General features: G+C 49.3%; 1 protein-coding gene across 7 annotated transcripts in view; it reads left to right on the plus strand.

The window, feature by feature from the left end:
• Positions 1–4,594: 4,594 nt before the first annotated feature.
• SLC14A1 (solute carrier family 14 member 1 (Kidd blood group)) overlaps positions 4,595–19,605 on the plus strand; it is a 42,528-nt gene continuing 27,517 nt past the window's right edge. For 2 of the 7 annotated variants that reach the window (XM_075066827.1, XM_075066830.1), the window contains exons 1-2: positions 4,595–4,668; positions 6,419–6,468. The gene's annotated coding sequence lies outside the window, so the exon portion shown is untranslated. Of the gene's footprint in view, positions 4,669–6,338; positions 6,469–19,605 lie in introns of those variants that run through there. The other 5 variants (XM_075066826.1, XM_075066831.1, XM_032768961.2 and 2 more) reach the window with 3 other exon arrangements.

Here is a 19,605-nt window from a genome sequence, read left to right on the forward strand (position 1 = left end):
GGGGGGGAGGGGGAGGGGGTGTCTCTGCTGGTGCCTGATTGCATATTTCCGGTTCCTAGTGAGGTGTGTGGTTGACCAAGCCATCCATAACTCTGGTGTTCACAAGTGAGGGTCTCCTCTACAGAAGAAATTAAAGTGCAATGCCACACTAATGACCTCCAGGGTTTTCACATCCATTGAAGCTCTTCCCTGCACACACTGAGCAACAGACGGAGGGGGTTTTAGTATGACGCGCCCCACTGCACCTAAGCAAGTCATGCAGAATTGAAGTTACAGCTGCACAAGCTTTGTGCTCCATTGAGAAACACACTAAAATAGAGACACCAAGACCCTAGCAAGCTGCTACAATTACCCAACTTGCAATATGGCCTAATGGGATAAAGGACTATAGTGAATGACCTATAACTGATTGTTTTATTGTTCATATAGTGAATATGTTGCTTAAGGAAAATATCAGCTTTGCAGCCTTTGAATCCACATATAAGCTAGACTCCAGCAGTGCCAAACATCGCCCCAACTGCCATGCTGCCTTCTCCCTGCCATTTGTCATCCCATCCTTGCCTGAAACTGTCTCCACAGAGCTCAGTATAGAGGGGTTGCTGCCTGTGCACACAGGACAGAAATGATCCAGCAGATTGCCAAGGAGAATTTTATTATGGGCCAGTTTCAAGGGATGGATTCTCCGTCCCTTTAACAGCAGATTACGAACACTTCCACTGTATATAAATAAAGCACTATTCCCCTCAACAAACACATGCAGGATTGTGACAGACCTGTTGTGTGCACTTTTTCACTCGATATCTGATGTGCTCCTAAACAGAAATGGCTTGCAGTAATGTGACCTAGGACATGGAAAGCCACAAAGTTGTTGATAGACGTTCCCCTTGTGACATGTTCCATCACTGGTTGTGGGAACCCTCTCAGATCTGATCATACCACTAGGCCACAGAAAATGACCATCCATATAGCTATCTTGTGGTGTTCCTCAGCATTCCACTTTTTAGGGTCTGACTCCATCTGAGTCACATGGGGCAATGCATGAGGCTAAGTGGGCTCATAGAATCATAGAAGATTAGGGTTGGAAGGGACCTCAAGAGGTCATCTAGTCCAACCCCCTGCTCGAAGCAGAACCAACCCCAGCCAGGGTTTTGTCAAGCCTGACCTTAAAAACCTCTAAGGATGGAGATTCCACCACCTTCCTAGGTAACCCATTCTAGTGCTTCACCACCCTCCTAGTGAAATAATGTTTCCTAATATCCAACCTAGACCTCCCCCACTGCAACTTGAGACCATTGCTCCTTGTTCTGTCATCTGCCACCACTGAGAACAGCCGAGCACCATCCTCTGTGGAACCCCCTTTCAGGTAGTTGAAGGCTGCTATCAAATCCCCCCTCACTCTTCTGCAGACTAAACAAGCCCAGTTACTGCAGCCTCTCCTCATAAGTCATGTGCCCCAGTCTCCTGATCATTTTCGTTGCCCTTAGCTGGACTCTTTCCAATTTCTGTACTGGGGGGGCCCCAAACTGGACGCAATACTCCAGATGTGGCCTCACCAGTGCCGAATAGAAAGGAATGATCATGTCCCTTGATATGCTGGCAATGCTTCTACTAATGCAGCCCAATATGTCATTAGCCTTCTTGGCAACAAGGGCACATTACTGACTCATATCCAGCTTCTCACCCACTGTAATCCCCAGGTCCTTTTCCGCACAACTGCTGCTGAGCCAGTCCATCCCCAGCCTGTAGTGGTGCATGGGATTCTTCCATCCTAAGTGCAGGACTCTGAACTTGTTCTTGTTGAACCTTATCAGATTTATTTTGGCCCAACCCTCCAATTTGTCTAGGTCACTCTGGACCCTATCCTTATCCTCCAGCATATCTACCTCTCTCCCCCTCAGCTGTGTGTCACCTGAAAACTTGCTGCGGGTGCAATCCATTCCGTCATCCAGATCATTAATAAAGATGTTAAACAAAACTGGAACTCAGGACTGACCCCTGGGGCACTCTGCTTGATACTGGCTGCCAACCAGCAGCCAACTGATGCTGATGAATCAGTAACAAAGATTATTGTATTGTTTTCCCACCAACAATAGACTTGAAATATGAATTCTCGATGAATGTTCTGAAATGTTTTGTTGTGCATAGTAATACAGCCAAAATGTGACATCAGCCCAGTTCAGTGGCAATCTACTCCTGCATGTGCCTCTCGCAGATGTTGGTAGCTAGGTGGGATGTGGCAGCAGAGCACTCAGCCCCAAGGGAAGAGATCACAGCACAGCTGAAGGCACAGCACTGATGGTCTCTGGGGGCAAGCAGAGCAGGCTTTATTAACTTATAGCAGGACATTGTTATAATGGGTCTTTACAAGCAGGGGATTCTCCTTCTCTTTCCAAAAGCATCTGAACACTAGTAACTTAAAGTAAAGCCAGTCACACCTATACCCCCGATGAGCCTGCCAGTGTCAGTTAACCTGACAGCTGTGGGGCTGCGGAAGGTACTTGGTACAGTCTCTTGACAGCTTGTGGGATTGGGGGTTAGACTGGGCAGCTCCCCACTGGTTTTGCTCTCCCTTACTCTGGTCTAATGCAGGCGTCAGTGGAGTTACGATGGTGTAAAGCTGGCACAAGTGAGATCTGCAGTCACATATTCATGGCTTTTTCAAGCGGGCAGGGATCATTATCATTATCTAGTCTGACCTCCTCCAGGACCCAGGCTACAGACTTTCACCAAGGCCTGGGGCCTTAAAGGTATTAAGGCATTGCAACACCTAACCCCTAGGCAGCCTGCTGCCCTCTGGCATTTTCAGCCCAGAGCTAGGTGCCAAGCTCTCCATTCAGTGCATGGGGAGAGTTAGCCAGCCAGGCAGGGATCCTCAAAAGCCAACCAGCTGAATGGGGAGCCACCTATGGTATCCAGGAATGCAGTGCCGAGAAGACAGGCTTAGCTGGCTGAGCTGGTGCATCTGATTGATGAGCTGCAGATAGGTATCTTTCTCTCCTCAGGAACCTCAGTTGTGAACCCTCTCCTGGAGATAGAACCTAATCCAGGTCAGCCACTTAGGTAGCCCTTGTCCTACCAGCAGAAATGTCACCCTCTCTCGCTCTGTCTTCCCCCTACTCCACCCCTCCTCTCACCTCTAACATGCTCAACCTGCATTTCCCGCTTCCTACAGCTGTCCTTTGCGTGGATGCTGGGCTCCTTCCCTCTCCCATCAATCAGCAGCTTGAATCTGGCCTGCCAGCTGCCAGGTCAGACCGGTAGAAAGTTAAAATGCCGACCAACAGAAAGCTAGGGGGCTTAGATGTTTATGAGGTTAGGCAATGGCTCTGAAAATGCTGATGATACTGAAATGGTGGAGTTAGGCACCTTGGGCCTTTCTGGCTCTGGCCACAAGTATTTCCTGCATCAACTCTATGCTGTCTGGCAGAGCAAAAACTGATCTTTTCAGAGAACATCCAACCTTGCTTTAAAGAGCTAACATGACAACTACGTAAGTTTTCCAGTGATTAATTACTCTTCTTGTCCCTCATATTTCTAGTCTAAATTCCTAAAACTTCAGCTTCCAGCCACTGGATCTTGTTATATCTTAGTCAGCTAGAAGGAAGAATTGGCTACTGTCGAAAATCTCTTCCCTCTGAAGGAATGTAAAGACCACGATCAAGCTACTCTTTGATAAGATCTTCTATTTGATAGCTAAACAGCTACAGTCTTGCAAAGACATGTATTACAGGCATCTGATCATTCTTGCAGCTCTTTTCTGAACCCTTTCCAGGTTGCCACTCCCCCTTTTAAAGTATGCCTCCGCCCCCCCAACAAGACCTGAATTATCCCTAGAGATTTTTGTTCAGATGACAAGTATCAGAGGGGTAGCTGTGTTAGTCTGGATCTGTAAAAGCAGTCAAGAGTCCTGTGACACCTTATAGACTAACGGATGTTTTGGAGCATGAGGTTTTGTGGGCGAATCCGACGAAGTGGGTATTCACCCACGAAAGCTCATGCTCCAATATGTCTGTTTATTCTGTAAGGTGCCACAGGACTCTTTGCTGCTTGTTCAGATGAACTTGACCAGGACCATGCTGAGAAGTGCATTCACTGTAATGCTAATTAGTGTCTCGTGGCTTCGGGGGCCTGGGGTAATTCTGCAGGGGCAGTTCAAAGGAATGAGGGAGGGGGTTGCAGCACCTTTGAACTCTAGCACATAGTACCTAGGAGGCCTGGGGCAGTGCAAATGTAACAAAGAGTAATAGAGAGCCTGCTTTACTTGCACCAGGAGCCAGGTTTGCAGCTGAACACCCCCAAAATGTGGGAAATACAAAGGTGGCTTAGAGGTCAGGTCCTGGAACAGAGGTTTTTGGGGTCAAACTCTTTCTATAAGGACCGTCCGCCCAAATCCTTTTCCTTCCTCTGAGCACCTGGTGTTTGCTGAACAGGAAAGAAAAATAAAGGGCTCAAAAAGAGTAACAAACAATGAGAAAAGGCAAACAAAATTATTACTGGTCACTTCGCAGAATAACATCACGTTATCTTATATAATACATGCGCTGTGAGCTACAGCTTCAGTGCGGTCTGGGAATGTCCTAAGGATACTGCCTGGGAGATTGAGCAGATATGAGCTCACACTGATGAATTGAAGCTGACAACTGCGAGCGTTGACCCAGCTAAGAAAAAGTAAGAGCATTCTACCGTTAAAAGTGTCCTGGTCAGAATACGGTGCATGTGATTCATAGGCATTCTAGGGATGGGCATCTACAATATATACACATAGAATACCCTCCTTTCAGTTACTGCACAGCAAGAGCTTGTATTTCTACAGGTTAGGAAGCAAAGCCAGCAAACCAGATGTGGTCTATACTTCAACTATAAGCTGGTGAGCTAGATGCAGGGATCCCCTGGTGAGATTCTATGGTCTGTCTTCTTCTGGCTAGCTAATCATGATGGTCTTTTGTGGCCTTCAGAACTATGAAACTGGTGCTTTAATTCGGGTGATAAATATCTAAGCAGAGCTGGTTGGAATTTTACATCCAAAACTAAGAATGTCAGAGAATGCTGAGTCATCAAACATGAACCCTTCAGCTAATCAAAGGCGCGGTTCCATGGAAAACCTATCAGCTCATTGGGGTGCTCAGAACCTCCATTTTCCAGGAAATACAGCTCTGAGGGGACTTCCAGTGCTTTCACACTCCCTGACATAGAGTTAGGAACTTGAAGCCCTGGGATGGGCTCCCAGGATCAGCTCGCCTAGGGCAAATCCACTATGCAGACTGGCCTCCAATAACAGCAACTGTGAAATTCACAAGAATGTAAGTTTCACTCAGCAGCTGTGGGGAGTAGCTTTTGTGTCAGAAGCACCAAGTGTCAGTGTCTCTTAAATGAATTTGTTTTTTGAGATTTCCAGTTTGCAGGAAATGTTAAAATAATAATAGTAGATTTATTCCCTTTGGCACTGAACCAAAGCAAAATTTCCTGTGAACTGCAAATCCTGCATTTTGGCAAGATCTAAGTTCATGGGGTTCTCACTGTCTTTTCTTGCACTATTCACCCTTCTTAGATTTCCCTCTGGTACCCTCTTTCTACCTTTCACAACTATGTATGTTTGCCTTATAAACGTCTCAAAAATGCCAATGTTCTACTATGCTAGATTCCTCCCACAGGCCAGGGGGTCCCGTGAAAAAAATAACTTGAATTTCTCAAGTGACTAGGAAAAACTCAGTTCACAAAGTAAAGGTCATAAGTGTGCTAAGCACCTGGAGCGGAAGTGCCGCATGTTACAGGATTGGGCTCATGGAATGCTGCTGAGAAGCAGATGTGAGCCCAAAGCAGTTTCATATGGCCTTAGAATTTGGGGTTAGGGTGGGAAGGTTTCAAAAGCCACATCCATATAGCGTAACTGGTTCTTTTCATTGGACTTGACCAAAGTGAAATCCTGCCTCCAATTCCCTCCTCGGACTTGGGGGTGTTGGATGGTTCATATTTTTGCAGTTGACTCCGCTCTCTGCTAAGCAGCCATCTACACTGATGTGTGTTTCGATACATTAAAAAGGACAATCATTTATTTCTTCACCAAAGAGTCACCATAGAAATAGCCACTTCAGACTCCTCCAGATTCTTCTTTAGTGACTTAAATGGCAAAGTCGCACAATTAAATAATTGAATTTTAATGTAGAGTGGAAAAGTGTAGGCTTGGTGAAAATGCAGAAAAGCAGTAGGAAAGATGGGGTTTCTTGAGATAGTTGGCAAGAAACCAAGACAAAAGTGGAGGAGGTGGCTGCCATTAGCATTTCTTTCCAGTCCACAGTGTAACATGAAATGGTAGGAGGAGTGCTCTAGTTTGCTGCGCTATGATAGGAGCTGTTCTAGCTATATAAACTGGTGGGGCACTTGTTCTACCATCTCTTGCTCAGCACACATTCTTTAATAGATAGTGAGATACTGCATAGCAACAGCTGCCTTGCTCGACTCAGCTGGAAGGTAAGAAGAGTTTGTTTTAATGCAGAGCTTGAATTTCTCATGTATCTGTGCATTTTTTCCCACAAATAGGAAAATAAATACAGACAGTTAAAAAAACTCTTGAACGGAAGTAAATGAAAGTAAATAAAGCAGATTAGAGTAAGTGAAACAGCACCCAGGGACTGCCTCAACCGTATTCATTACGAGAAGTTTTCTGCTAGACACTGTAATTATACATGTTAATTCGACTGACTGTACCTTTGATAAATGCATCGCTTCTCTCTTATCTATTCTGTTTACTGCCTTTTAATTTCGTGAATGAAAAATGACCAGTCAAAACTGATCAGGATTGTCTGTGATAGCAAAGCCAGAGAGATTCTAATATTGGACAGATCTTTGCAAGTTGAACTATGGATGGATTTAATGTGTGTTTGATTGCCACATTTGAAATGAGCTACATTTGAAATTAGTGTTTTAAGAAGGCATTTATCTGTGAGCAATGTGCTGGAATTTTTAATAGGCAGCAGGTTTAAAACAAAGAAAAGGCAGTACTATTCACACAATACACAGTCGACCTGTGGAACTCATTGTCAGGGGATGTTGTGAATGCCAAAACTATAACTGGCTTCAGAAAAGCACTACATAAGTTCATGGAGGATTGGATCATCAGTGGTTGCTAGGCAAGATGGTCAGGGATGCAACCAGATGTGCTGAGTGTTCCTAGCCGCTGATTGCTGAAAGCTGGGTGTGATTGACAGGGGATGTATCACTGGATAATTGCTTGTTCTGTTCATTCCCTCTAAAGCAATTGGCATTGGTCATTGTCGGGAGACAGAATACTGGGCTAGATGGACCATTGGTCTGACCCTGTATGGCCGTTCTTACGGGAAATCACCAAACATCAATTTAACCATAAATTTCTTTATTTAATCCAAAGGCCAAATGACACTTTATGCAGTAGCTCTACATATATCTAAGAACCTAAAAATGAGCAGTCACCACACCCAATACAGTAACAGATTATTCTTAAGTATGTGATGAGTATTCTTACAAATAGGCCAGATCTTGGGCTGACCCTTTCATTCTGGTGTACTCCAGCCAGTACCCGAGTTTACCATGATGCCACTGGCACCATAGCGCCGGGCCCAGGCTCCAAAGGGGCCTCAGCCTGGCCCGCTCTGCTTGGGTACAAGGCCTCGAACACTCTTCTCCGCCCCCCCACCCCCCGCTTTCACCTGCTGGGGTAGACGCTTGGTCCTGCTGACTCCTGGGGCTCCTGCTGCAGGGCAGACTCCACCCACATCCACCAGCAGCAAAGCTCCCGCACCTCTTCTCCCACGCATGCCATGTTCCCATTTCCCTCCCAGCGCTTCCCCCACCATCTAACAGCTGTTTGCCAGCACTCCAGGAGGGATGGGAGGAGCAAAGCTGCAGTGCACTCGGGGGGAGAGGCGGAGAAGAGGTGGGGGCAGGGTCTTGGGGAAGAGGGTGGAATCAGGGCAGGGCGGAGCAAAGGTGGGGCCCCCCGCACTCCCCTATTACATACCCCACCCAGCTGTGAGCTGCTCAGGGCAGGGGGCTGGGAGTAGCCCCACGACCCCAGCCCACACCTCACGACCCTTGCCCTGACTCCTGCCCTGCCCCCACATCCCTACTCCCACCCTGAGAACCAAAGGGGTGCTCCTGCACCCCGCCCCACACACATTCCCACCTGCACCCCTCGCACCAAACAAGAGCTGCCCCAGGTAAGCGCTCCACACCCCAACCTCCTGCTCCAGCTCTGAGCTCCCTTCTGCATCCTAACTCCTGGCCAGACCCTGCAGCCCAAGCCCCCCAGCCCACTCCTGCACCCTTGCTCCCTCCCAGACCCTGCACCCCCTTCCCTGACTGCTGCACCCCCCTCACACACACCCAACCCCCTGCCCTGACTCCTGCACCCCACACACACATATCCAGCCCCACACACACCCCATGCCCTGACTCCTGCACCCACCCACATCCACATCCCAACTCTGAGCACCAAACGGGAGCTCCTGCACCACCCCTGCCATATCCCTACCTGCACCCCTCACACCAAAAAGGAGTTTTTCCAGGTAAGTACTCCACACGCCAACCTCCTGCCTCAACCCTGAGCCCCCTCCCTCACCCTAACGCCGGGCCAGACCCTGCACCCCAACCCTCAGCTTGATTCTGCACCCTAACTCCCTCCCAGGCTCTGTACCACCAATATTTGGAAAGATCATTAAGTGGTCTGCTGAGACCCCCAGCAATTTTTTCAAGTGGTTTATGGAAAAGTAAGGTAGACTACAAACCAATCAAGATATCGCACTTTATTTCCGTTTACTTGCGATCACGTATAGGAGGAGGTTGAAGAAAAAAAGAATGAAAAACATGGGCGGGGGAGGGCGGTAAGAGATGATGTTCTTTTTCTTGGCTGGGTCCCCAAGGAGGTACCCCAAAAATGAAGCTGAGCACAGGGCCCCACTAACTCTAAATCCGCCACTGGGGCTGACTCCTTCCCCACAGCTCCCCATACCACAGCCAGGGGCTGACCCCCTGAGCTGTGCATGCCACTGCCAGGACAGGGACTGGCCCCTCCCTCACCCCAGCCCTCCACACCGCTGCCAGTGGCTGAGGCTGGCCCCTAACCCTCTCAAGCTCCATTCTGGCTTGGTCTGGGGTTGACCCCCCACCACCCAAGCCCTGCTGCCTGACATCTCACATCGCCACCGAGCACACACACACACACACACACGTTCCTCCACACCTTTCGGGGGAGGAGGGGGCACAAGATTTTGTTGGTAAACTGGGCATTTATTCATTTGCTCTTGCCAACTGATCAGTTGGCAAGAGCAAACAGGATAAATGCCCATTTTTGTCAAAAAAAGTCAGGATGGCTGGGACAGAGCTTAAAAAGGGAACTGTCCCAGCCAAACAGGGATGTATGGTCACCCTATCTCCAGGCAAGTGGGTCTTGAGGGAATCAGCCAGGGCGGGGACAGACTCTGGCCTGGCTAATCGCGCCACTCCCAAGAGCTCGGAGTGATTCTCTGCCCTGGCACTGGACCAGCCCTGGCCACGCTGCCAGCTCAGCCTGGCAGACACTGCCACCTTCCAGCAAGGCCAGTGAGTGTGGCCAGGGGAAAAGGAAGTGGGTCTCTGGAGGTGGGGGAGGGGCTGCTGGCCAGTGGGGGAGTCTCTGGAGGTGGGGGGAGGTCCGTATGTTGGGATGCTGAGCAGTGGAGGGGTCTAAGTAGGGGGCTGTGTAGTTGTGGTGCTGGGCTGTGGGGAAGTGCATTGCGCAGTAGTGATACAGCTGTGGGGGTGAGGGGGTACTGGGTGGTGGGGGGTGCAGGCCTCTGTGCATTTGTGGTGAAGAGGGTGTGGGGGGGGGGGAAACTGCTGGGCATGGCAGTTCCGGGGGATGCTGGGCATAGGGAGTCGGGGCTGTGTGGCACGGCATGGGCCCACCCCTGAGGAGAAGGGACATGCTGGCAGCACAGGGCTGGGCGAGCCAGTGTGCGTCTGGCAACTGCCAGTTTGTATACAGTGCCCTTGCACTGGGCTGGGTGGAGTGGGGCCATCCCCACCATGCCATGCCCCATTGCCCCTGGCTGGCCCCTCGCTCTGGGGACCGACCTCCCCACATCATGCTCCTTTGCCCCCATGAGGGCCCACAAATATGTTTGGCGCTGGGCCCACAAAAGGTTAATCCGGCCCTGACTCCAGCATGATCAGGTAGGGTCTGACCAAGAACTTTCCAATTCATGGCTCTCTTGATACCCTTCAGTGAACATGATAGCGTTAACAAAACCCCAGGCTGAGGCATTTTATCCTTGCCACTTTCTCTCCTCCAAGCCTCCCTTTCTTGTCTTCTCTCCCCAGTCTTGCTTGCCAGCAGAACAGTGGAAAAATTTGGGTTTGTTTCTTTGAAGACAATTTTCCTGTGTCTTGTTCGTGCAGCTCTTTGTTAGTTTTGGAATCACACATTTTTCCTGCAATACAAATTACACTAATTATTCTCACAGCAGGCTTTTAGTTGATTTTTGAGGCCCTCTCCATATTAGCCAGATTTCATAAAGCAATTACATTATTTTCTTAACCAAACTTATGCTAACTCTAATTGTTCAATTTCATAATTATCCTACATTCACCACCTTAAAACTCTACATAGTACAAGCATTTTAAACATACATCTATAATTTTGCAACATCTTGTACAATTAACAAACCTGATGATACAAAATCAAGATTACAATTACCACAGTCGTGCTGATAAGTATCACGGCTATGAATGACAATCCTCACCCTGTATGTAACTCCACTTTGCATGCTTGGTCTCACCAGGTGGAGCTAGTTAACTGCCGAATTCTCTGTGCCTGGCTATTAAGCTTTTAAGACCCAGGCTCAAGTGAGGACAGAATGCCCAAACTTTGGTATTGCTTTTAAAGCATCGTCATGTAATCTGAATTCAGCCTGTCATTCAGTTACATTAGGGGAAATGGGAATGGGATGTAAAGGCTTTCCATTTATCACTGCAGTGAATTTTGGTGGGGTACAAAACATGGCCAATTAGAAAAACAATTTTTGAATCTATACCGAAACTGATTATTTCCAGCCACCAGGTCCCCAGCATCTCAACCGTACTGTGCAGTCTGGAGATTGCTCCTGCAAAGTGAACTCACATGCCAGCAACTCTGTCTGTAAGATATTACACGGGCATATGTGGGTCTCTCTCAAGTGCAAGCAACAGAACAAGCCCAGGGCTTTCCAGACCTTGTCCTTAACTTGCAACAATATTTGAGGAGGAGAAACAAAACTCTTTCCAAACTTTATGAGCTGCCGTATCTTCCAGTACTCCAAGATGTTTAACAAGGGTTTGAATGACCTGATGTTCTGAAATTACTGGGCTGAGAGCGTAAGTGGAGTAAGGAGTCCTGTATTCTTTTCATGGTATTAGAGCCTGGAGAGGTTTTGTTGTTATAGTTTTACACCAGTCAGGCTCACCACATTTTCAATTTCTCTGGGGTTATAAAAGAGGGCAATTTCCCTTATTCCATATCAGTGAGAGTGTCCTTGATTTTGTCTAACACATTCTCTCCCGGCATAGAACAGGGTATGGCCCTGGCCACTGCCCAGCTTTGATAACCTTAAGTGGGTTGATTAACTTGTTCATTGACTTTGCGCTGTACTTCCTTAAACAAACTGCATATTATATACATTCAAAAGTTAGTGATTAATGAGTTCTTTCCTGTTCTCATTCCTTGGGCTCAGGATGTCCTAGCATCGGAATGCTTGGTCATGTTTCCACAGGTCTCAATGGCTGCCTGGTTTCAGTGTGATGCTCTGGCTCCAAACCAGCCTGCTACATCACTGGCAGATAGGTTCCATCGGCTTCACCTCTGAATTGATTCGGGTGCGTTTACTTCTGCATTTGTATCAGCAAAGTCTTCCCAATAGTCCTTTATCATTTTGCCATACAATTAGCCAAGCTCCGGCAGACAGAATCCTTTTGGCAAAGGCAACGAAATCAAATTAAACAACTCAGGTAAATGTCTACATTGAACATCATAGTACAGCACTTCTTTAAGGGGCCTTAATACGAATCCATTCCCGGGTCCTGCCTCTGCCTTGAAGCACTCTGAGTTTTTCTTTTCAATGTACCTTTGTGCCACTCTTATTTCGACCCTTTTCGATGCCCAGAAAGGTACATATTGATAAGCCCTTGTTTGCATAAACTTTACAGGAAACACAAAACCTGTATAATGTCCCTCAGGTCCATATGGAAAATTCAAGGTGCCATTCCCTAAACAGGGATTGATGCGACAACTGTCAATTCTTACACAATTATCATGGTTTGCTCATTCTTAGATCACTTACAGAATTGAATGCAATATCCAGAGGCATTGTTTATTTCCCCCCACCACTGGCCCTCACCTCAGTGACAGAGAGTTCTGCATAGCTCCAAACTTAGATTGTTATTTCTGTGTTTATTTAGTTGCTTTTTCCACACACCGCAGCAGTAGACTTCTTATGCACGATGACACCAGCTTCGCCATACACTGACAGTAGCCTGAAAAATCCAACCCAATTTCTGGTGTTCCCTTCATGGGAATCTTTGTGCAACTTTAACTGAGTAGCAGGTAGCCATCGATCCTGGCTTTTAGGTCCTGCTTCTATTTGTACCACATAAGCTGCAAGGCTGAGTTTTTGTATTATATAGTATGGACCTCCCCACCCAGATGCCAAAAATGGGGAGTTGTCTGGGGTTAATTGCACCATCACTTTGTCCCCTGCTTGCCAATCTATATATTGGGCTTGTTTGTTAAAGCATGATCCTGTCCCTGCTGCTATGCAATACATACATCATATAAATTTTCTCCCAGCAGTCTTACCAGCTGATCGGTGACCGACCCTTCCTTCAATAGTTTTGGCAACAGGGTCAGTGAACAAATGTTCTGGGAATCTCATCTCTCCATCCATCTTGGCAATAAAAGGAGTGACACTGGCTGGTTTATTTTGGCTTCCCCGCCTTAAATCCATAAGAATCAAAGGCCTCTTTTCATCCCAGTCTTTGCCTGATTTTGTTTTGATTGTTCTGTTTGTCCTTTCCACCAAGCCAGAGGCCTGGGGCTGGTAGGGTATGTGACATTTTTGCTCTTTTCCCAGCACGATAAAAGCACCTTTCATTACCTTCCCCGTGAAAATTGTTCCTCGATCACTGTCTATGGCCTGGGACATTGCCACCTAGAGAAGACATGCGCCATCAATAGGCTTGCTGTAACAGGTGCACTGGCTTTTCTAGTAGACCAGGCTCCTATCCGTTTAGTAAAGTTATCAACACGCACAGGCTATGGCTACACTACAGCGCTTACAGCTGCGCCGCTGTCGCACTGCTGATGCAGAGGCTCTAAGTCAATGAACAATCACTTTCCCACCAACGTAGTGCCCTCCGCACCGACGCTTAGGTCAATATAACTTACTTCACTCGGGGGTGGGGGGTGGCTTATTCACACCCCTGCGTGATATAGCTTATACTGACCTAAGCTGTTATGTGTACATAGCCACAAGTAAATATTGGTTGCAGCTTCTTTAGTAACTCCTCCACATAGTCAACTGGCAATCTTTCCAAGGATCCCTGAAGTTCTGAGCCTGGCTAAATCCACATTTTGTTTTCCTTGGTGGATTCTTTTTAGCACAAAAAAGACTGTTACTCACCTTTGTAACTATTGTTCTTTGAGATATGTTGCTCATATCCATTTCAATTAGATGTGCGCGTGCCGCATGCACGTTCATCGGAAGATTTTTACCCTAGCAACACTTGGTGGGTGGGCTGGGTCGCCCCCCTGGAGTGGTGCTGTTATGGTGCCGGATATATACCCCTGCCGACCCAATGGCCCTTCAGTTCCTTCTTGCCGGTTACTCTGACAGTGGGGAAGGAGGGTGGGTTTGGAATGGATATGAGCAACACATCTCGAAGAACAACAATTACAAAAGTGAGTAACCGTCTTTTCTTCTTTGAGAGACTTGCTCATATCGATTCCAAGTAGGTATGGAATTGGAGCCTTACCTAGGCAGTGAGGTCGGAGTGAGATGTCGCAGAATGCAAAACTCCTGAGCCAAATGCTGCATCATCTCTGGACTGTTGGACCAATGTGTAATGTGAGGCAAAGGTGGGAATCGATGACCAGATAGCTGTCTGACATATTCCCTGGATGGGAACATGGGCCAGGAAGGCAGCAGATGAAGCTTGAGCCCGAGTAGAATGGGCAGTGAGGTGGCTAGCCAGAACGTGAGCCAAATCATAGAGTGTACAGATGCAGGATGTTACCCAAGATGAAATTCGTTGGGATGAGACGGATAGGCCTTTCATCTGGTCTGCCACAGCTACAAAGAGATGAGGTGACCTTCGGAAGGGTTTTGTTCTCTCGATACAAAAGGCGAGAGCCCTGCAAACGTCTAGGGTGTGCAGCTGTTGTTCCTGACGCGATGAGTGCGGCTTCGGGAAAAAGACTGGGAGGAAGATGTCTTGATTGACATGAAAAGTGGACACCACTTTAGGGAGGAAAGAGGGGTGTGGTGGTAGCTTTACCTTGTTCTTATGGACTACTGTATACGGGGGGTCCACTGTCCAGGCCCGAAGCTCAGATACTCGTCTTGCCAAAGTAATAGTGACGAGGAAGGCTGTCTTCTAGGAAAGGTACAGCAGCGAGCAGGTGGCCAGCGGTTCGAAAGGAGCACCCATAAGCTTGGCTAGCACCAAGCTGAGATCCCAGGTAGGGGTCGGGCATCTGACTTGAGGGTACAAACTTTCCAATCCCTTGAGGAACCTTGAAACTAAGGGGTGAGAGAAGATTGATCGGCCATTTTCCCCTGGGTGGAAGGTGGAGATGGCTGCCAGATGCACCTTTATGGAAGAGACAGCTAGGCCCTGTTCTTTCAGGGACCAGAGGTAGTCTAGAACAGTAGGAACGGACACCTGTCTGGGGACTAAGTTATGCTGAGCGCACCAGCAAGAGAAATGCTTCCACTTGGCCAGATATGTCATCCTAGTGGAAGGCTTCCTACTGCCCAAGAGCACCTGTTGGACCGAAGCAGAGCAACGCAACTCAGACTGGCTCAACCACGCAGCAACCATGCTGTGAAGTGAAGAGACTGCAGGTCCACATGGTGAAGCCTGCCAAAGTCCTGTGTTATGAGATCCAGCCACAGTGGCAGGGGAATCAGGTCTGCCACTGAGAAGTCGAACAACATGGTGTACCAGTGCTGCCTCGGCCACACTGGAGCAATCAGGATCAGGTGGCGCTGTCCCTGCAAAGCTTTAGTAAGACTCTGTGGATGAGCGGAAATGGTGGGAAGGCATAGAGTAGGTGCCTCTTCCACGGGATCAGGAATGCTACTGAGAGGGAGCCCGGGGAGCGTCCCTGGAAGGAGCAGAACATCTGGCATTTCCTGTTCTCTCAGGAGGCAAAGAGGTCTATGTGGGGAAACCCCCACTTCTGGAAAACAGAATGGATGATGTCAGGACGAATCGACCACTCGTGAGACAGGAAGGATCTGCTGAGGTAATCTGCCAGAGTGTTCTGGACTTTTGGGAGAAAAGACGCTACCAAATCGATCGAGGGGGCTATGCAAAAGTCCCAAAGGTGGATGGCTTCTTGACCAAGGAGGGAGGAGCGTGCTCCGCTCTGCTTGTTTATGTAAAACAAGGTCGTTGTGTTGTCCGTGAACACTGATACACAATGGCCTTGAAGATGGTCTTGAAACACCTGGCATGCTAGATGGACTGCTCTCAGCTCCCGCACATTGATGTGTAAGGCCAGCTCTTGAGGCAACCAGAGGCCTTGAGTGCGAAGACCCTCGAGGTGGGCACCCCAACCCAGAAATGATGCGTCCGTGGTTAGGGCCATCGAGGGTTGCGGTGGGTGGAATGGCATCCCTGCACAGACTAGAGTGGGGTTTAGCCACCAGGTTAGGGAGCCCAGAACCTTCCGGGGAATAGTGAGCACCAAGTGTAGGCTGTCTCTGCGTCGTTGGTATATTGAAGCAAGCCAGGTTTGAAAGGGAAGGAGGCGTAGCCTGGCGTGCTTGGTCACGAAGGTGCAGGAGGCCATGTGACCTACTAGGCTGAGGCAGGTGCGCACCGACATTGTCGGGAAGGTTTGAAGACCTCGAATAATTGAAGCCATTGCTTGAAAACGCTACTGCGGGAGGCAGGCTGTGGCCAGATTGGAGTCCAGAACTGCTCCTATGAAGTCTATTCTCTGCTTGGGTGTCAGAGTAGACTTCTGTGTGTTGATCATCAGGCCTGGGCTCCCGAAGAGGTCTTTGACAATGCGCAGGTGCTGTGACACTTGTAACTGGGAAGTCCCTTGAATAAGCCAATTGTAGAGATACGGGTAGATGTGTACCCGATGACGCCGGAGGAAGGCGGCGACTACACCCATGCATTTTGTGAACACACATGGAGCTGTAGAAAGGCCAAACGGAAGGACAGTGAACTGAAAGTGCTGATGGTTGACCACAAAATGGAGGTACCGTCTGTGTGGTGGGTAAATTGCAATGTGGAAATACACATCCTTCATATCGAGGGAGGCATACCAGTCTCCTGGATCCAGGGACGGGATAATGGTCCCCAGGGTTACCATGCAGAACTTCAGGTTTATCTGAGTTCTCGCAGGTCTAGGATCGGTCGTAGACCTCCTTTTGCCTTGGGGATTTGGAAGTAGAGGAAATAAAACCCCTTGGCCCTCATGCCTTTTGGCACCTCCTCTGCGGCTCCCATGGCTAGGAGTGACTGGACCTCTTGTAAGAGGAATTGCTCGTGAGAGGGGTCCCTGAAGAGGGACGGGTAGGGAGGGTGGGAAGGCGGGGTGGAAACAAACTGGAGGTAGTATCCCACTTCCACCTTGCGCAGAACCCAACAATCTGAAGTTAGCTGGGACCAAGCAGGGAGGAATTGTGAGAGGCAATTGAAAAAGGGAGGAGAAGGATCCGGTAGAGCAACTGATGGGCTGCCCTCGGGCGTCCTATCAGAAGTTCTGCTTGGGCCCTGCTGGTGGTTTAGGGGGTGCCCGATTTTGACCTCCTTGGAGACCAGATTGTCTTTGATGATTCCCTCGACCACACCTTCTGCTAAAGTCCTGATGCGGCCTAGGCTGGGCGATAGGGCGATGTGGCTGGGGCCAGAAGGTCCTGCGTTGGTCACTGGCGTGTGCATACCCAGTGAGCGCATTATAACTCGATTGTCCTTCAGACTTTGAAATCTGGGGTCGGTTTTATCTGAGAACAGGCCCTGGCCTTCGAAGGGCAAATCCTGAATAGTTTGTTGTAATTCAGGGGGAAGGCCTGATACCCAGAGCCAGGAGATATGCCTCATTGTCACTCCTGAGGCCAGAATTCTGGCTGCAGAGTCCACTGCGTCCAGAAAGGCTTGGAGGGAGGTTCTTGCTACCTTTTTACCCTCCTCAAGTAGGGCTGTAAATTTTTGACGGGATTCCTGGGGAAGAAGGTCCCTAAACTTCCCCAAGGACGCCCACGTGTTAAAGTTATATCTACTTAGGAGGGCTTGTTGGTTTGCCACCCTAAGTTGGAGGCCCCCGGCCAAGTATATTTTGCGGCCTAGGAAGTCCATGCATCTAGCCTCCTTTGACTTAGGAGCCGGGGCTTGCTGACCACGAGCTCCCTCTCGTTCACCGATTGCACCACTAAAGAGCAAGGAGGTGGGTGAATGTAGAGATATACATAACCCTTTGAGGGGACCATATATTTTCTCTCTACTCCCCTTGCTGTAGGTGGAATCGAGGCTGGGGATTGCCAAATGGTATCCGCATTAGCCTGTGTGGTGCGGATAAATGGAAGAGCCACTCTAGTAGGTGCATCAGCCGATAGGATGTCCACGACAGGGTCCTCTATTTCAGGGACCTCCCCCACCTGTAAGTTCATGTTCTGAGCCACTCGCCTCAAAAGGTTTTGATGGGCCCTGAGATCAATTGGTGCAGGGCCTGAGGAGGATGTTCCCGCCACCCCCTCATCAAGCAAGGAGGAGGAGGAGGAGAAGCCCAGGACCAGGGAGTCCTGTAGGGGCTCCTGCACTTGAAGAGTGTCATCTGTGTCAGGTGGAACCTGGGTGTCTCCAGATGGTATCGGAGCCTCATCCATGCCCGTGGGGAGGGGCGGCTTACTGTCGCCTCTGGTACCCGGTGTTCTGATGGGGCCGACCGTGGAGCCACTGATGGAGCACCTTGGCCTGATGGTATGCCCACGGTGTCCAGAAGGACCAGTGATGAGGCCCTTGCTAGTGGATCTGGCTCTATGGGAATATATGGCTGGGGACGTCAGAGTCACCCTCCTGAGGATAGGATGCGCTACCAGCCTGCGATGACACTGATATGTGTCTCGATGGCCACGGTGGTGCCTGGGAGGGCACCATTGTTCTGGATGCTCGATCCCGGGTAGGTATCAGGGAGCGGTACTGGGAGCTATAACGGTACCGTGAGAGAGACCGGGACCTTCTACCATAGTGGTACCGGGAGGTCGACTGGGATCTCGAGTCCCTTTGTCTGGAGCAACTGCAGGATACACTGTGCTGAGGGCAGTGCCATGAGTTGGATGGGTACTGGGAGTATCCGACTGGAGAACGAGATGTCGAACGGTGCCACGAGCGCGACCGGTACCATGACGGAGAGTGGTGCCGGGACTGCGAGCAGCGCTGGGAGCGGGAACGGCGTGATTGAGAGCATCTTTGAGATCATGATCTTAAGCAACGTCTCTCTGTTGGACCAACGGAAGGTGGCCTTACCACGGCCGGTTTTCCAATGGATTATATGACCCACACCAGCGGTGCCAGGGATTGAGGCCGTGTCGACTTTGTCATGGCGATGAGCTCCTTTGCCGTGGAGAAGATCTCCGGTGTAGAAGGGAGGGCAAGCTCAACCATAGCATGAGCCGGGGAGCTATCAGGCACCGGACTCAACGGCCCTTGTGGGACCGGAATTGATGGTGCCACGCTTGGTAGAGCCGCAATCAGCGCTACCACAGTTGACGGTGCCACGGCAGAGGACGGTGCCAGACGAACCATCTTCAAAGAGTGCTCCTTCTGTGGAGCTGAAGCAGCTGGACTGCTATGTTTCTTCCTGGGTCTCGGGGACAGAGAGCGGTGCCAAGCAGATGTCAGTGCTGGTAAGGGTCAGTGCCGGGGCTCCTTCTCGGTACCGGCGCGGTCCGAGGCCAAAGAGGCGCTCCTTACAGAAGCAGTCTGTTGGGCGCTCGGTACCGATGCTGCAGGACTAAGTGCTGACTCCATGAGGAGCTGTTTCAATCAAAAGTCTCGCTCCTTCTTCGTTTTTGGTTTAAACGATTTGCAGATGCGGCACTTATCAGTAAGGTGGGATTCCCCTAGGCACTTGAGGCAGGAGTCGTGGGGATCCCCTATCAGCATCGGCTTTTGGCACGCCGAGCACGGTTTGAATCTCGATGCCTTGGGCATGGGCCCGTACTGGGGTGGAGGAAAGGGGCTAATCCCTGATCCCCCCTTTAACTATATACACTAACTACAAATACAACAACTAATACTAACTATAACTACAAGAACTCAAACTATACACACAATAAACAGCAAAGAACTACGAGTAGCTAGGGACGTGGAGATCAGCAAAGC

Source organism: Chelonoidis abingdonii, chromosome 6 (assembly GCF_003597395.2).
Source record: "Chelonoidis abingdonii isolate Lonesome George chromosome 6, CheloAbing_2.0, whole genome shotgun sequence".
Lineage (NCBI taxonomy): Eukaryota > Metazoa > Chordata > Testudines > Testudinidae > Chelonoidis > Chelonoidis abingdonii.